This window comes from Cupressus sempervirens, chromosome 4 (assembly GCF_028749045.1).
Source record: "Cupressus sempervirens isolate cs-2001-9-10 chromosome 4, ASM2874904v1, whole genome shotgun sequence".
NCBI lineage: Eukaryota > Viridiplantae > Streptophyta > Pinopsida > Cupressales > Cupressaceae > Cupressus > Cupressus sempervirens.
In genome coordinates this window covers 904,490,656-904,510,529 of record NC_143121.1, presented here as the reverse complement: position 1 = coordinate 904,510,529, position 19,874 = coordinate 904,490,656, and positions in this window count along the sequence as shown.

The following is a 19,874-nucleotide window of genomic DNA, read 5'->3' as shown; positions in this document are numbered from 1 at the left end:
TTGCTCAAATAACATAATGACTCGATTACGAAGCACATTTTGACACTAATAGGCAACATAACTACTTATAGGAGTAACATTTTCCCTCTTTGACATTATTGTCAAAAACAATATGTATAGAAATGACTAGAACTTCCCCTAAACATGTTCTTTCTCGGTAGACATATATATAGTTTTACAAATATTTTTCAAAGTTGGTTTTGTTTGTATTACATCAACTTCTTATAACTTTGTGAACACATACATAATAAGAAAACATGTACAAAGACATTAACATATTATCCCACATATATATTACATATAATTCCCCTTTTTTTTGACATGTATATCAAAATAACATAGTACATGAAAATTTACTTGGGGTGCAATCCATAATTATCAAGAAATTATTTATGGTGCATCTTCAATATTATCATCGTGTCATCCTAATTTTTTTTTGATCAGATTTATCATCTACACTTCAATCAATACCTTGGTTGCCAGATCTGTCATGTGATCTTCAATTGATAAGCTCGGGGTTACAACTAATTCTCTTGTAATCTTCAAATGTAACTAAATCACATCAAGATGAGCTAGTAGTAAGGCTTGTACTTCATTTATCTTTCCTCTTGTGTTTCTCTCTTCCTATAGACATTCATGTTGTAAATTAGATAAATATCTCACTCGGGAATAGTGCAAAAAAGATGTGCTTGGATTATTCTTCAACTCTTCTACACCAAACTTCATGTGTTGATTGAACTTTTGTAATTTTGTCTTTACACTACTTATCAAGAATGGTATATTACATAACTTTTGAAAGAATTATGAAATAATATATTCTATTCTCTCTAGCTCGGTTATAGAAGTAGAAATAGATACTTAACTACTATGTCGGTGAAGACTTTCTTCAATACATTTTTTCAAACTTCATGTCATTCATTTCAAGTAGTAGTGATCTTGTGTCTATTTCTAGATCATTCAACTTGTCAATAATTTGTACTAGTTGATCTAGTGTGGGAACTTTCTCATTCAAAACTATATCTAACACAATTTCAAGAAATATATCTTTAACATCATGCAACACCTACTTCTGCTTGTGCTCCTCTCTTAGTCTAGCCCTCTTTTTCTTCCTTTCACACAATGTGGTAAATATAGTCATTCGGTCATCATCCAAGGTGTTCACATCCCATCCTGGTATGATGGTTTCCTCCTCTAAGGTGACTGGGTTGGACCAAAATGCATGGGACTCCTTCTTCCTTTTAATCTTCTTTCCTTTGCTAGCGCTTGGTGAAATTTTTTTGTGGCTATGGAACTTGAATTCCTAGATTTAGCAATGTGATCCTAGTTCAACATTTGACATAGTTGGTTTAGGCACAAATGGTACAACTGTCATGCTGGGTGATGCATCTACATCTTCATTATTCTTGTGCTTTTCACTCTATAGCTCTTGCACTTTAACTTTAGGTAGCTTCAAAACAATAGTTTACAAAAAATATTGGATCAATTGAAAAAATAGATAATGGACTAACAAAAGTAAGTCATCCTTTCTTATGTTACTATGCAATAACTAGTTGGCCTAGCCCAATTGTTCCCTCACTCAAAGATCCATGGGTTAATGCTTTATCACCTATAGCAGAAATATTTGTATTACGCTCCATGGAGTTTCCTCCAGTTTGAGCATATTTTGCATTAGTCTTCTCATCTCTAGTACTTTCATCTCCTTGTCTCACTTGAGATTGTTGAGCCTGTTGCTCAGTTTCTACTTCAATTTGTTGTCCCTTGCTACTCATTGTAGTGTTTGCCAACATATGTAGGGATCCAACAAGAATTTTTTTGGAATTACAATAGGAAAAGATAAACTCTAAGAGGTGGGGGGGGGGGGGGGGTGGTGAATCCATGCTTCAAAATTTAACCCATAAAAATATTCACCACACATCCATCTCACAATTTAATAAGTAAATTGAAATACCATGTAAAGAATATACATCTAAAGTATGTAAACAAGTAAGTATTCACACATATGACACAAGATATGATTACCCAAAAACTCTCCAATGAGAAGGTAAAACTAGGGTGGGGATGACACCCACAATTCTTCACTACTACAGTAATAAAGTGTATCCAATGAAGGTTACAATGTTTGATCATGAAGCATGATCTACCCTATGAAAGGTCTACCCTATTAAAGGCTTACAAAGACTATTAGGCCTTACCTATTAAAGGATTTCAACACCCTATTAGAAGTGTGCCTAATTAAAGGACTTTAACTCACAATTAAGTAAGCATCTTATTAGAGGATTTCAATAAAGCCTATTAGGACTACTCTGTTAAGAGATTTGACTGATTCAATTATTAGAATGTCTTAGCTTTGATCCTATGATAAGAACTATGTTGCTTAATGTCAAATCACCTCTATACTAATGTATTCTTGATCCTTCTTGATCAGATGTCTCTTTGCTATTCACTATTTCCTTCCTCTTTTCTCCTTTAACTAATTTTGCAATATACCTTAGATCATAATACCTTGGTCACCATGAATGTCCTATTTGTGCATGCAAACTCTCCTCCTTACTTATACTCTATACTCATTTAAAATTTATAGTTTTGTCCTCCTTAAGAAGACTTAGGTGACTCGAGATTAGGTATGAATCAATGACTATGATTCATCCATATTACCGCTTAAAACTTCTCTTTATCTAATTAAATGCATGAAACACATAGGGATTCACATATAAGATTTGTCTTTATCAACAAAATAGCATAATTTAATCCTTAAGTCAGCCCAAAAACAATTTACATAGTAGTTTGTACCAATACAAACAACTATGGCAAAATTGTGTTACTCGTCATCTGAAGTACCTAATGCTCGACACTAACTGTGACTTAAATACTATCACTTGGCATCTAAATGACTCGATATGCACTACCTGCTCAACACTTGAATCACTTGGCACATACTATCTGCTCGGTACTTGAATGACTCTACACTCACTGTTTACTCAACATGCTCTAACTTTTTTATTGTGCTCGACATATGTTACTTGTTCGGCATGAACTAAGTAAATGGCTTAAGTGTATAGACACTCACTTGTCAAATCCAATCTAAGATTAACAATCTCTCCCTTTAACATAAGTGTCAAAAAAATTGGTCATACATTAATAATCTTATTCCTACAATTATAACATAGATATTTGTTTGACTTCTATACAAAATTTCAAAATATCAAAATTTTGCAACATGACTTATACCTCAAAATTTCATAACTCCCCCTGAGTTGTTGATTCAATTCTATACTGTACTTCGTATCAACTGATACTCCTTCTTTATTCTTTATTGAACTAATTTTTGCATTTTGTTTTTCTCTTACACTTATCTCTGTTTCTTGCTCCCCCTTTTTGTATATATATCTCATTTCTTTTCTCATTTGCTCTCCCTCATTTTGCACTTTTCTCCCCATTTCTCTTTACTCCCCCTTTTTGACACTGATGTCAATGGGTTATACACATATAGTTTATTTTTTCAAAAAATATTTATGGACCTCAAGTATAATGTTAAGAGTTGCATCCTAGTTATCACAAGCTACCTCCAAAGACTTAATTTAGATGGCCAGCTTGGTAGCAAGGTGTACCAAGCCATCTAATGTAGAAAGATTGGGGTCTTTCTTCATAAGTGTTTCTACATAGCCTAACTCCTTGTGTAAAATCTCTATATGAGGAGTCAATGTAAACTACATGCTTATCAATTTAGCACTGATGTTGGCTTCATCTACTTGTAATGTTGGTACCTGAATTTAGGATTGCATGAGGGTCGTAAAATGTTTCTTACTTTGAGCTGGAGACTTGGGCAATAGAGCACCAGATGACTATATTTCACTCCCCAAACTCATGATTTGATTCCTTATTTCTTTTGTGAAGGGTGTAGGATTACATAGTTTAGTGTACACAAAGAAAATGTTCTCAAGTACCTTCTTCACACTCTCTATCTTGGTTGCTATCTCAACCTGTGTTAGTACAATACCATTGGATATCTTTTCATTTACCTTATTTTGAAACTTCCTTTTAGACCATTCTAATAGTTTGACATTAGTTTCTAGGTCTATTACTAACCCTTTCCACTATATTGGTCAATTGTTAAATTAGGGGCTTTGTTTCATTAGGAGTAGGTAGACTAAATACATCCAAGAAAATGTCTTTAATGTCAATCAAAGATTGCTTTTGCCTATGCTCCCTTCTGATCTATTCTTGATGTTTCTTCTTTGCTAGGGCCTCTTGTAGTATACCCATCTACTCAATTGTGATTGATGCATAATCAAATTTTGGTAATATAATTTCTTCATCTAGGATAACATCTCCATAGGTAATTACCTCTTCTACCTTAGATGAGCTAGGACTCGACACTGAGTATTGCAATGGTGTAGCATCTGTGCTCGACCTTTGTAGAGTTTGAGTAGAAGGAGTATTGGATTCTGGTAATGTCACCAGTGCTTGAATTTCTAGTAGTTCCTTAGGCTTGGGTGTCAAACTAGTCTCTTTAGGCTTGTCCTTTGCTACCTCTTTGTTTTAGTTGCACCTTGATCTTGTGCTGGAGGAGTAGGTACATATACTTGACCTATTTGGCCTAGATTCCCATCATTACTTAGTGTTCCAACCTTGTTTGCTCCAACTATCTCAACCTTTCCTTTTTCAGCCTCTTGTGCATTTTTTGAGATTGGAGTGTCTTGCATCAGTGTACTAACAATGAAACTTACTATCTCTTTCCTTTGATAAACAAAAATGGGTTGTGAAGGTTGTACACTTGTGACTTGAGGAGTGATTGTAGATGTTTCTTGTGTTTTCATCTCCTCCCTTGCAGTTTTAGATTTTGTCTCTTGTATTTCATTAACACTCACCAATACAGGTTTGTCACATAATTTGGCCTAGAGAGTGGATTGGACAAGTATCCTTTTCAAATCTTCCACTGTAAGTGGATTGATGTTCTAAGTAGTAGTGTTAGAAATATCCTTGACTTTGATAGTTTCAATGATTATACTTGTCACCTATGGAGGGATGGCACTTAGCATTAGTGTATCTTGTACACTCTATTCTTGTTGCCGCTCTTTCTTAGCTGGTGCCTGAGTCTCAATATTCATATTAGTGTCTCCCTCTGCTGTGCCTTGATCATTGTCATCTTCTTCATCATCTCCTACTTCAATAGGTTCTTGGTCAATTGCTTTGGTTGTGGCCAGTCCATATGTAATCTTCCACATTTGTTTGGACTTTTGTACAACATCCTTTATGTTGTGCTATACTATGCTAAATTCCCTATACTTTGGCACAAATTTGACAACATGTTTCTTAATGAATTTAGACATTTCTTCCTTGCTAAGTTCTAGCATAACTTGAGCGAGGGTTGTCTCTGTAATTTTCTTCTCTATTTCTAAACAATAGTGCCATTTCTACTCAATTCTATCATATATGCTTTTAGGAATGGAGTTGGCAATATCTAGAGGAGTCTTTTTAAATGTAGCCATCATGACATATAATGCTTCCTCTACTTGATTCTTCTCAATCTTTCCAAGGTTATCAAACTTGATGTGAGAGAAACCTGATAAGTCAACATTGTTTCTAATGTTCTCACATAAATTATCTAAGTCTGAGGAGGGATTGTGACTCACCACTTGGAATTGGCTATTTTCATTAGATTTAATCTTCTCCTCATCATATTCAACTTGAGCAACATACTTTCTTCTTGTTCTTTTCAGTCCTCCACCTTCATGCTCTTTAGGCTTGGCTACCTCTTTAGCCTTCTATGCAATGACTCTTATACTAGCCCTTGTGGTAGGTAATTTAGGTTTGGGTCGATTAGGTTTTGCAACGTTCTTTGGTTTTGTCACTACTTGAGTCTGTGCCTTTCTTTTCTTCTTCTCAGTAGTTATAGGTGCTTCCTCAACTTCTTCTTCCTCGACACGTTCTATAGTTCCTATTGCCTCCTCTTACTGATCCTCTCCCTGACCTTGTGTTAATGCCAATGGTGGTTGAGCTTGTGTGTCTTCTTCTTCTTCTTTTTCCTCTTCTTCCTCTTCCTTATCTCCTTCACCAAATTTTTCTTTCAGTTTCTTCACCAATTTGTTCTTCTTCCTGATTACAGAGGTGGTCTTCAATTCCATGGCAATCTTTGATTTGGCCAAGTCATAATTACCAAATTCTTTGGCTTCCTTGTTCACTTCTTCTTCAAGTAGTGTTGTGATTGTTGCAGAGGCCTCATCACCACTGATCTCATATCCTAATGGCCTTAGCCATCTTACCCTAGGAATTGCTACTTTCACATAAGTGAAATTAGTATCAACTAGGAAGCAAACATCATCAAAATTTTCCTCCACTAGTGAGACTAGTATCCTTAATATCTTCTTCATAGATTGCTTAAAATCTTCAAAATAACTAGTCATCGCTTACTCAAAGTTATCACCTAATTATTCAATGAATCACCTATCTGTACTGCAATTGATCTATTCATCTTCCATGCAACCTTACCAAATGTAGGAAATGTATTTTGCACATAGAAGAAAATACATACCAGAATAGATAATTTACACTATGCACTATTGGTTTTCCTTATAACTCCTAGATTCTCAATCAATTGTTACAATTGCAACTTGGCAAGATCATAAGTATGATCCTTCTTCACAATTGTGTAGCCCATATCTACTGTAATGCAAGGTACACTATTTAGTCTACTAGACTAATAAAATTTGTGTGCTATTACCCTTACTACAAAAGCTATTAGGGGATCTATGATAGTATCAATAGTCATTCCCCTCTTATTCCATACAACTCCTATGTTCTTTTCAATAATCTCCTCTGACTCACTTTTCATGGTCTTTGGCCGATCTAGGGTTGGATACCCTGTTACCCTATGAATTATCTTCTTTGTGATTTTAGCTGGCCCATTTTCTAGCCATATTGAGCTATCATGAATTCTTCTTAAAACAATCTTAATCCACTCAGTTTTGAAAATGTTGGGGAAATCTAGGGCACAAGTTAACCCTTTCTTCTCTAAAATTTTGAATTCTTTCTTCAACGCTCCATTTTCGCATAGATTTCCATATGCTTCTCTTATTTCCATGTCTCCCATGCTTCCTATCTTACATGTGTTTCAATTCCTAACATGTTGAATCATCAAGACTTGTGGTGGTATCATAGACAATTCACTAGAGGGGTCCTGCTTATATGCTATATCTCAAATTGCCTTGAAAATAGGTTATTTGATCTCATTGTTAATTAAATGAACATTCAAAACTTCTTTTCCCTCTACAACTTTTACTTTTGAAGAACTAGATGCCATTACATATATCTAGGGTTTGCAACATTTAAAACTGCATAGCTCAACACTTGATAAATACCTCATAAATTTTTCTTGAATGGTGTCAAACAACCATTTAAATCTCTTGCAAATTCTTCAAATCAAATTCCCTAGTTTTCCTTTATCTCTTTGTGCACTTCTTCAAATTCAAATGATGTCAAATGAATGAGAAATCAATCAAATAACCCTTAAAACACTGCATTTAATGCTAAGTGCTTACACAACTATAAGCTCACCACCAATTGAATTTCTAGCTCACTCAGCATCCACATGTATTTCCATACACTTGAAAACCATTACGAGGTTGACATCAACTAACAAATTTTCTAGCTTAGCATCAACTAACATTTCATTTGACATCCACATGAAACTCTTCATGTTTTGTAGTAACATGGAAAATAGACAACACTTAAAGATTTTTCCTTGATTTCTAAACTACCTTGCATATTTATTTATGCATATGTAATATTTTCAAAACTAAAATCTTTGGAATTGATGTATGGTAAATATTTTAAATATCAGTCTCACATACCTCTTGATTTCTTAGTTTGATGAGGTGTGATCGCTTGACCCATTAGGTGAAGTGATCCCATCTACACTTGATGTGCTACAATCCTCCTTTATCTTCCATGTCTTGTTCCTCTCATTTTTGACATTTTCAATATCTACCTTGCCTTTGCCTTTGTTGAACTCACAACTTGGTGCCTTTGACCTTGTCAGATAATATCTTTCGATGTGACCAGTCTTCAAATAGCTAAAACATGTAGTTTGACTCAACCACCTTTTGTAATTACTTTTGAAATGTGTTCTAATACAATTCTTGGGAACATGTCCATACTCTTGACAATAGTAATGACTATATCTTGCATTATAATCCCAATTATAAGAGTTTCCATTGTTCTTTACCTTTGTCTACTTGTTTGATGACCAGTTAGATTTAGATATGTGCTCAAAAGCTCTATGTCCATACTTCTGACTGTTATAACAATATCCTTCAAATCTTTGAGTGTGCATGGTCTTGGTCCTGCATTTATGTGCTTGATGACCTTATCTATTGCACTTGTGGTAGTGACCCATGTTCTTTTTCTTAACATTCTAATTTATAGTCTTGCTCCTGCACACATTAGCAATATGTCCTAGCTTACCATAATTATGATAAGTAAGTTATGAGTTCTTACATTTGTCACTTCTTTCTTCAGCACTTCTAGATGATTCTCCTTCTTTAGTACTAGTGTATCCCAGTCCAAATGTATCATTGTTAGGTCTAGGGGATCTTGTCAATTGTTCAAAGTACTTGATGGCTTTACTAGGTTTATTGAAGCTTTCACCAAACTCCTTGTCCCTTTTTAGATCATTTCTCAACTATTCATTTTGCAACTTTAGTGTTTTGATCTCAACATCCTTTGCATTTAGTTCATGATTTGCAACCATCATTTGTCCCAAAGTTTCCAATTTCATGTTAGCAATCCTAGTTACTTCTGATGATCTCTCTTCTAGTTTGCTGGTCAAAATTCTTTTCTCATCTTTAATCATAACTTTGTCTTTCATAGATTTCTTTTCCTATTTGATCACCTTACATAGTAATATGGCTTGTGATTCTTGCTCTAACTTAAGATTTCTAATCTCTTCAGCTAGGGTTCTATTCTTTTCCATTAGATCAGTAACTACTGCATTAAATTCATTGGAGTTTCCATCTACAAATAGTTTAGTAGTGTCCATCTCTTGGTATTGTGTGTCATTCTCCTCAATAGAAATTTCCTTCATTTCAATGATTTCTTTAGATCTTCTCTTTCTTCATTCAACTAATGTAGAATGAGTGGCATTTCAATTTGTTGATTCTTAATAATTTTTCCCAACTTGTAGACTTCCATTTTCAAGATCTTTCCTCAAAGCTGCAAAGCTTTACTTTCATAGAACTTAGCTCTAATACCAATTGTTAGAATTATAGTAGGAAAAGATAAAATCTAAGAGTGGGGAGGTGGGGGGGAATCAGTGCTTCAAAATTTAACCCATAAAAATATTCACACCACATCCATCTCAAAATTTAATAAGTAAACTAAAATACCATGTAAAGCATATACATCTAAAGTATGTAAACAAGTAAGCATTCACACATATGACACAAGATAAGATTACTTAGAAACCCTCCAATGAGAAGGTAAAATTGGAGTGAGGATGACACTCACAAATTTTTACTACTATAGTAATAAAGTGTATCTAATGAAGGTCACAATGTTTGATCATGAAACATGATCTACCTTGTGAAAGGTCTGTCCTTTTAAAGGCTTACAAAGACTGTTAAGTCTTACCCTATTAAAGGATTTCAACACCCTGTTAGAAGTGTACTTAGTTAAAGGAATTTAACTCATAATTAAGTAAGCACCTTGTTAGAGGATTTCAATACAACTTTTTAGGACTACTCTTTTAAGAGATTTGACTCATTCAGCTATTAGAATGTCTCAACATCGATCGTGCAATTAGCACTCTGTTGCTTGATGTCAGGTCACCTCTATACTAATGTATTCTTGATCCTTCTTGATAAAATGTCTATTTGTTGTTCACTATTTCCTTTCTTTGTTCTTCTTTAACTGATTCTACAATATATCTCAAATCATAATACCTTGGTCACCATGAATTTCCTATTTGCAAATGCAAACTCTCCTTCTTACTCATAATATATACTCTTTTAACATTTAGGGTTTTGTCCTCCTTAAGAAGACTTAGGTGACTCAGGATTAGGTATGAATCAATGACTGTGATTCATCCATCTTTCCACTTAAACCTTCCCTTTATCTAATTGGATGCATGCAACACATAGGGATTCACATATAAGATTCATCCTTATCAAAAAATATCGTAATACAAACAACTATGTCAAAACTGTGTTACTTAGCATCTGATGTACTTGATGCTCGATACTAATTGTGACTTCAATACTATCACTCAACATTTGAATGACTCGACATGCACTACCTACTAGACACTTGAATCACTCAGCACATGCTTTCTGCTCAACACTTGAATGACTTGGCACATGAGTTACTTGACACTCACTGTTTACTTAGTACGCTCTAAATTTTATGTTGTGCTCAACATATGTTACTTGTTTGGCATGAACTAAGTAAATGAATTAAGTGTATAGAAACTCGTCAAAACCAATCTAAGATTAATAAATATCACTCACATTTTTCTTCTTGGCCTTAGGAAACTCTTTAATTTGTTGAATGACTAGATTAAATCTAGGTATATGAGAATGTGTTGACTCATCAAGTGTTGTTCCCTTAATCTATAACTTGGTAGACACTATGATATCTTCATCTTTCTTTAACTTCTTAGTAGGGTCCTCATTAGGAATATCTTCAATTTTCACACTATCCCACTTTCGAATGATATCACTCACATTTCATGAACCGATTCTGCAAAATCTTATAGAAAAATTATATCAAACTCATCATCTTGGTTATCGAGCTCAACATATGGCTTGGTTTGGGTATCATTAACATCAATCATCACATTCAAATCCTTAGTGTTATAAACTTGTTTCTATATCATCTCTAAATCTTCATGCATTAAATTCTATTGACTAGATAAAATATAAACAACTCCATGCTTTCGAAAAAAATCTATTCTTGTATTCCTTCAGTGCTTCAGATATTTCTTCCAAACCAAAATTAGGCATAATATTTTCCAATTATCTACTTCTCATTTCCTTCTTGGTTCTTAATGCATATTCTCAATGAATATCAATCCTATGATATAATTCATTAAGATTTTGGTTACCAGTCTCCAAAGGTGCATATTTGACTCTTTTCATCATGATTACTAGTGCTTCTTTGACCTTTTTCTTGTCTTCTTCATTCATCAAGTCATATTTGCAATATTTGAAGTCATTAAATCCTTTACCATTCTTTATATTCTCAGTTATTTCTTCTATGGTTTTTGGTTTTTTGGGCAAGGGAATTTCATATCTTCCATGTTCATTTGATTCTTTTCTCTTATTGTCCTCTTCATAGTCATCATCTTTAATTAGGAGCTTTCTTCTCCTCTTATTTGGTCTCCAAAACTACTTCCTTTTGGACTCGGGGGCTTGCTTCCTTTTCTAAGAAGTCTTGCCTTGTTGTTCAATCAGCTTAGTGATCTTTACAATACCTTTCTTCAATGTAGGAGAGGCCTCTTGATCAGCTCAGGTTCTAGATCTTGTAAACTTGGGGCTTGTAGGGGTAGTCGCAAACCTTTTCTTACCTTTTCCTAATTGTGGCTTGGAAACAACAATAGCTTTGCCTTTTCCCTCTTCTTAGCTTCACCTTGCTCTTCAGTGATCATCAATGGATTGTTAACATCTCTTTAATTGAATCCAGTTTCCAACTTCTTCATAATTTTCTTTTTTTTTCTCTCCTTTTTTGTTATAACATGATTCATAGTAATCTTTTTCTTTGCAATTTCATAAATCCCAAATTCGAGAGCTATGGATTAACAAGTTCATTAAGCAATGTTTCAATTACTTTAGTGGCTTGATCTATATTAATATCATATTCTATTGGTTGTAGCCATAAAACTCTTAGTTTGACAAATTTTACAATTGTGTTATCAATGTCAACTAAGAAACAAACATCATCATGATATTTATCAACTAGGGCTCAAGGTATCTCGTATCTTTGGTTTATCCTCTCTTTAAAGTTCTCAAAATATTTATTCATGACACTTCCAAATTAGTTTCCAAGATTTTATATGTACTCATTGATTTTTTTAGTGATTGGAGTATCAATTTTCCAATTAACATCTCCAATTGCATATAAAAGAAAATACATACCAACAGTGAGCCAAACTTGCATGTATTTATCTTGGAAACTGATATGGTCTTCATATTGTCTACCAGTTGCTTGAGCTATAACTTGGTGATATCATACATGTGACCTTTCTTTACAATCTTGTAACCTAAATCAACTACCATGCATGGTACATTATTATGCCTGCTAGTTTGAAAGATTTTGTAGGAAACTTCATATACTCCAAACTTTATTTTGAGATCAATTATTTATTTGATTAAGAAAGGATTTGCTCAAACAAGTGAAAACATTAATCTGTCTTTGAAGAATGAATCACAAGACAAGTTGTTAATTGGTGAAATATTTGTTGATGGCATAATATTTGGAGGAAATGATATGTTAAGTAAGTCATTTGCTAATCAAATGAGTATTGAATTTGAAATGTCAATGTTTGGAGAGATAAAACAATTCAGTGGCTTACAAGTTTGTCAAACATCTAAAGCCATCTATGTTACTCAATCCACGTATGTGAAAGAAATCTTGAAAATATTTGGGATGCATGAGTCTAAACCAATTGATACACCCATGGTGACTATAGTGAAATTTTCAAAGGAAGACACTATTGGTGAGGTTGATCAAATAAAATATAGATCAATGTTTTCAAGGCTACAATATGTTGTACATAGTAGACTAGATATTACACTAGTTGTTGGACATGTTGCAAGGTTTTCATTTAATCCAAGTGAAACACATTTGAATACTATAAAAAGGATATTAAGACATCTCAAAGGAATTGAAGATTATTGGCTTTGGTATAAACAAGAAGATGACTTTAATCTTAAAGTCTAGTTAAATTTTGATTGGGTAGAAAATGTTAATGATGGAAAAATCACAAGTGGAAGAAAAGTTGATCACATGGATAAGTAAGAAAAAAATTGTATTTCACAATCTACTATTGGAGTTGAATACGTTTCCCTTGAAATCAACTATTCAAATATTGTACATATGAGATTATGGGCTTTGGTATAAATAAGAAGATGAGTTTAATCTTAAAGTCTAGTTAAATTTTGATTGGGTAGAAAATGTTAACGATGGAAAAATCACAAGTAGAAGAAAAGTTGATCACATGGATAAGTAAGAAAAAAATTGTATTTCACAATCTACTATTGGAGTTGAATATGTTTCCCCTGAAATCAACTATTCAAATATTGTACAGATCAAACACTTGTAGTAAGGAATTGAAGAAGAAGTAACTGAGCTTATCACTATTAATTATGATAACACAAGTGCTATAAATATATTAAAAAATTGGTGATGCATGCAAAAGAAAAAAACACATCTATCAAGTATCATTACTTAAGGAAGCAAGTATAAGAAAAATAAGTGAGGCTTGAGTATGTAAAGTCTAAAGAGAATATTATTGATATATTTACCAAGCCATTCCCTAAGGATGATTTTGAGTATCCAAGAGGTAAACTGGGGCTTGTGATCCTATCCAAAACTCACTAGGTGAAGTTGTATGTTGCATCAATTCATGAATGCATTCAAATATCTTATGGAGTTGATGCAAAAGTGTTCACACTATAGGAGAATTTATGAAGTTAACTGCAATGAATCATAAATAATCCTGTACACACAAGGTGCTTGAAGGTGATTAAAATGTTTTATAAGTTTCACATTTGAAATTTATAATGACCTTTCACATTGTTGTCAAAGGGGGAGAATAACCCAAAAAAGGGGAAATAACTGAGAAGATGTACAAAATGGGGAGAACATACCCAAAGGGAAGAATATATCAAATGTTGGCTATAACCAAAAAGGGGAGCGAAGCCAAAGTAGAGAATTTGTTGAATAGTCAAAATAATCAAATGAAGAAGAAAGAAGAAGATAGAAGACTGAAATTGAAAAAAACATCATAATCAAAGGGGGAACAATGTTGAAGATTATTGAAGTCATGTTGTTGTTGAAGATACAGACTGAGTATCATTTTGAAGAACCAAAATTGTAAATTTGTGTTGCTAACAATGCATACATTTGATTATCTTATGTAATGTTTTTTAATGTAAAATCTTATGTTATGTATTTCCATCAATCCCAAAGAAGAAGATTTTTATCCCCAACTGATATTGTAATTGATTATACTATGAATGCATGTAAAAGAGTCATGTCAGTTGCTATATTTCTATTGATGTCAAAGTCTTAATTGGTTAAATATTATGCTAACTCAGGAAAGTACCATATCATTTGATTGATGAGAGGATTTGAAGATATAGTTGATATGTAAGGTATTCAATGGTTACTTGAATGAGCTGGACAATGATAATGTAATATTGGTTTCATCATTTTACAATCATGCATTTTTGTAATATATTAAAGATCATGAGTTCAACTAAGACACAATGTTAATGAATGGAGTTGTATTCATTGAGTGACTGCACTATTGTGTGGGAAATTATAAAAAAGATGAACACAATATTTCCTGAGTAAGTCAATGTTAACTGAGTTATATGTTGCCTAAGTAATGTATTTCTTACTAAGTGACAACTAGATGAACAAGATTGAGAAATTGGAATCCGAGGTCAAATTTTGATAGAAATTTGGAAAGTTTGAAAAGGTCTATTACAAGTGTCAAAGTTTTTTGCAAGATCAATGATAGAGAAAAATAAAGAAGGATCTGATGAAGGAATTTGAATAAGGATAAGGATGGAAAAAAAGTTCTATATAAAGATATATTTTCTAAATGTCTAAATTCATTTTATGAAGGAATTCAATTTTAAACCTAAGATCAACGGTTGTAATTAAGCGACAAAATATGGAAGGATTTGGAAGCATTGTGAAATCTATTTAACAAGGAGAAAATGACATTTTTAGGTTGTTGGTTCAAAGTGTATAATGGATTCAGTGTGATTTTGTTTGAGATTTGATAGAGTTGAAAGATATATGATTGAATGTTGGTGTGGAATGTAAAGTTTTTGAAGGAGAATAGATCCAAGTGAATTGATCCAAGCGCAAAGAAAAGGAAAAGAAGTTTTCAAGTGAGTAAAAGACTGAGTTAGAGAAAGAATAGATATTTGATTAAAAAAAAAGTTAGTTTCTATTTCTTACAGATCACTTTACACTATTTATAGTTTAACCATTGTAGCATAAAATCTTGAAAGTATTGAGTGGACGTAACAGGTCTATGAAATCCAATATGGTATTATTGATTAGTGGTGTTTGTAAGTACCTTAAATCAGGCCACTCTTTTCATTCCTAGATAGGGAGTGATAAGGTTTGGATGATCATTTGGTAAAATTTTATTACAAGGTCACTTTAACAAAGTGTATGTAACCTTTGACAAGGTAGTCTCCTAATAGAGATTATTTTAGAAGAGTGAAATTTTTGGTTTGCCAGTCCTAGATGAGTTTTCTCTTAACAAGGTTTCCTTATTAACTATTGTTGTCAAAATTGTGTGAAAGTTATTTGTGTTTCAAGTTGATTTACATGTTTTTTACATTTTACTTCAACTCGGTAATAACTAAGTTATCACTAGGTAATAACTGGAAATTTACCTATAGTCAGTAATACAAGGAAAAAGTTGATAAAATTTTGAGAGGAAGTTGATATATGAGTTAAGTTTTATGTTTGATACGTCTAGAGAGTGATTGGATGTATTGAAATTATTATTATTAATTTTTATGTTGCTTTGATGGTGTTGAAATGTTGAAGGGACTGTGAGATAATTGCACATAACTTATTCACCCCACAAACTCCACCCTCTCGCCCAACCCCCCCACCACACCCCCAACCCCCCCCCCCCGCCACCCCTCTGTTATCAAACATAGTCATCTCTACCCTTGTATATGTCATGCCTAGACCAATTCCATATAAAATTTTATTAAGAATATGTTTACTACATGCCATGGGTGTAGTTTCGTCTACCTTGCATGGATTAGTAAAGTTCATAGTAGATAATCAGGTAGTAATGGTAAAAGATGATTTGTGTACCATGCATTTATGCCAAATGGAGGCAATAGGTCACACTTTGGCTATGCCCTCATTTAGGATTTATATTCTTTTGATGGATCCCACCATATGAATACCCTCTGTTGAAGAAGGAGATTGTTGAAAATAGATTGATACAAGTATGATAAATGTGTTTCAATCATTGTTTTGTCATTGATGTCAAACCTGCTATTTACTGGTAAGACAACTACTTACATGATTCAAGTACTATCACTTATTTTATTGATGAAGAAGATTTGATCAAAATATGTAACAATAGAACGTGGAGGAAAGGTTGAGTTATGATATGCAAATGAGTACAAGAATCAGCTAAGACATTGGTAACATAGTGCATTGATAATCTACTTGTTGCCCCACTTTTCATCCTCTACCCAATTATTAAAAGTGAAAACTTGTGTCTTAGTGAGTTCAAAGGTGTGCTTGATTCTAGTTCTAAGCCCCCTTAGGTAGAACAAGTCTCCATTAGATTTCTCATTTTCCCTTTCTCCACATTTCATAGCTGGATGGTTCTTCATTTTGTCAAAGGGATCGTACGGGTAGATTAGTGCTTGGTCCAATGTAGATTCATGTTGCTCATGCAATGATGATTCAAAAATTATATCAATTTTCAATTTGTCACTTTATCAATAGAAATAGATGCTTGTGAAAATCCAAAATTTGTCTTCTCCTCGGTGGGTTTCATACCCATGAAGACAATTTCCCACGAAGGTCACCAAATGATACATATAGATAGAAAACAAGAAAATAGCAAGGTATCCTATGGAAAATCCCTATTCCCTTTATGATTATTACCTCAAAAAATGTTAAGGATTTTTCATAGTTTCCATAATCATTTTCGATGGAAAACTTAGAATGAACTTCTCCTCGTTAGGTTTTCAACCCACGAAGTTGGTTTTTCGCAAAAGGCAAATTTGAATGAAAAGAAACAATACGTGGGTCCTTACAGAATCTTCGTACCTCACTTATACAATTTAAAACCCAAAAAGGAAAATGGTCTAAAGGTCAATAAAAAAGGGAGCGTTGGTGGGGAAATGGAAATTGACTTCTCCTCAGCAGGTTTTCAACCCATGAAGACAATTTCCCAAATTCTAAAGAAAATCAAGTTGGTAATTAGATTGAACCCACAATTTGCACATAAAATATCTCAAGATGATAATAGAAAGAATCTAACTATCATAGGAAAGAGTTAATGAGTAGGATTCTACTCAACATATATTTTCCCACAGAGTACTCTATTGGTAACTTGCCGAAGCTTAAAGGAAAATGAGAAGTGTTACTCAAATTTTGCACATATTTAAAATTTTAAGTATACATGTAGTGAAAATACAAAAGTGCTTTTAATTTCATTCAAATAATAGAAATGTCCTTGTATTTATTTATTTTCAAATGTACATTGAAGTTTTCAAACAATGAAATGAGGTCATATGCTGAACAGAAAAAATCTCACACAAGCCGTGAGTATAGCTCACTGTATTAAATTTCTTTCATAAGGAAATATATAAATAGATACATATGAATGAAAGAAAAGAGGAGTAGAGATAACTAGTCATTGCCTGTTGCTTTGACTGGTTATAAACCCTTTGTCTGGCGCACTTATCCAGCTCTGAGCTCCATGATATCCAGCATCTGCAAAAAACATGGAAGCAACTAATGTTAGATCTTGAAGGATCTAAGCAATGAATAACTATCTCTACAATGACATATTCTATCTGTTGATGCATTTCGAATAGAAAAAAAACTGAAAGAAAGAAAGAAAAGTTATTGTGAGCGTCACAAGCCTGTGCTCAAACATCATAAGATATACAACATGATAGAAAAGATTACAACAAAGAAATGATGAAATTGAAAAATTCTTATCAAACTAAAACATACATTCTTTGGTATGAGAGCAATACAAACAACATATTTCCATGACAAATATTTTGATACAATTACTGTGAGCTCACAAAGGATAGCTACTATATTGCTGCAGTTGGTGTTTTATTGAAATTTTACTATGAAACAATCAAAGAGCTAGAATTATTATAGTTGATATCATCTTTCAAATATCAATTAAAATCCTGAGCATAAATCCTTAGATGTAGCCTTTGACCTTGCAAGTGGTCCTATAAATCAAGAGTGTGGTGTGAAGTTTAGGGAAACATCAATGTAGCTTTCTCAAGCATGGGAGAAAATAGATGAACAGGGTGCCAGCAGTTTTAGCTGAAGAAAAAATTATGCTGTTAAAGAAATCAAATTTGGGTTTGAAGCTCAATCTACAATGTTGTAGGGTGTGGAACTTTTTGCAGATTTTGTGAAAGTGACAATAGAACCTGGGGCCAAACTATGGTTATTAAAACAAAGCTATAGAGCTACAAAGGTTACAAAGGCTGATTAGCACATCTGAAGAAATTGCACAGGTGGGTACCATCTTAGCAAACATGAAAAGAAAAGTATGAATGCTACTCACAGCCCATCAAACTACTATATTGTTTTTATACTATTTGAAAAACCAACTAATATGGGAGATCACCAACTAGAGGAAAGTACTAATGTAAGAGTTGCTCAAATACAACATTTCAACATTAATGAGATTTTTTTTGATTAAGCTTACTTAGAGGAAGGTTCAAAGGTTCCAATAATAGGAATATTTCTAAGCCTTTCCTGGAAATGGTTACTAAGTGTTTGGAAAAGGATCCGTTAAAGAGACCATCTACAATAAAGTTTTTGAAACATTCATTCTTCAATAATGTCTTAAATAGTGAGGTCGCAGTTGATACTGTTCTACATGGATTAGATCAAGACATTAAAACAAAAGGAAGCAGGCACTATTGAACAAAGAATAATAAACAAGGTGGAGATCATATGGTACAATTTCATTCACTCTCTTTAGAAGCTTTTGTGCCTCTACAGTCTCCAAATGAAAAAGAAATTGTTGATGCTTTTAAGGGTGATACCAATCCTTACAGCATGCCTAAAATGGAGCATATTAAAGACCACAAATTGGTGGTATTGCAGATGCAAAAGAGAAAAAAAAGTAAAATATTCTGGAGGATTGTCATCATGTTTCTAAGCAAAGTCATAATGCTAGAAATGATCTTCTAGCTCACCTACAAGAGAACTCATGTTTTGGGTTTTAGATAAATGAAATTATTATAAAGACCTATATGTAAGAATATTCCCAGAAAACATAATAGCAAACAACCATAAAAGAGTAAGTTTCATTTTTCATGGTGGCAAAATAAGAGACTTCCAATAGTATTTTTCATTGCGGCATCCAAAATACAAATAGGAGCCCATGTAATAAGATTCAACAGAGATAGAACGTCCACAGTCAATAGAAAAATATTTTACATCTTCATTTCCAGCTAAGGAAATAACAAAAAACAAAAACCTTAATCTGTCAAAGCAAGGAGAAGATCGGCTACATCAGAGAAACTACATTTCAGCAGTTACAAATTTCATTATCATTCATGGCAACATCAGATTCAACAAATCTAAATTCTTACCTCTATGGCTATAATGGAAGGTGCACAGTCACAGGAAAATGAAAATAATTCAAAGACCAAGCAATACGTAACAAAAATCCAGAGACAATGACCTCTTCAGACTTGAAACCCTCATCCTGTAGCTTCCAGAACTCCAAAACAAACAAGATAAAATGATGAAATGAACTCATTTTAGGGTAATCAAAATATTCATACCCTCTTTCAAAATGAATTACCATTTGGAGTCTGTGATTTTTCATGAGATTTTACATCTTTTTGAAAAAAATTGTATTTGCAATGAGTGAGGTTACAAGTTTT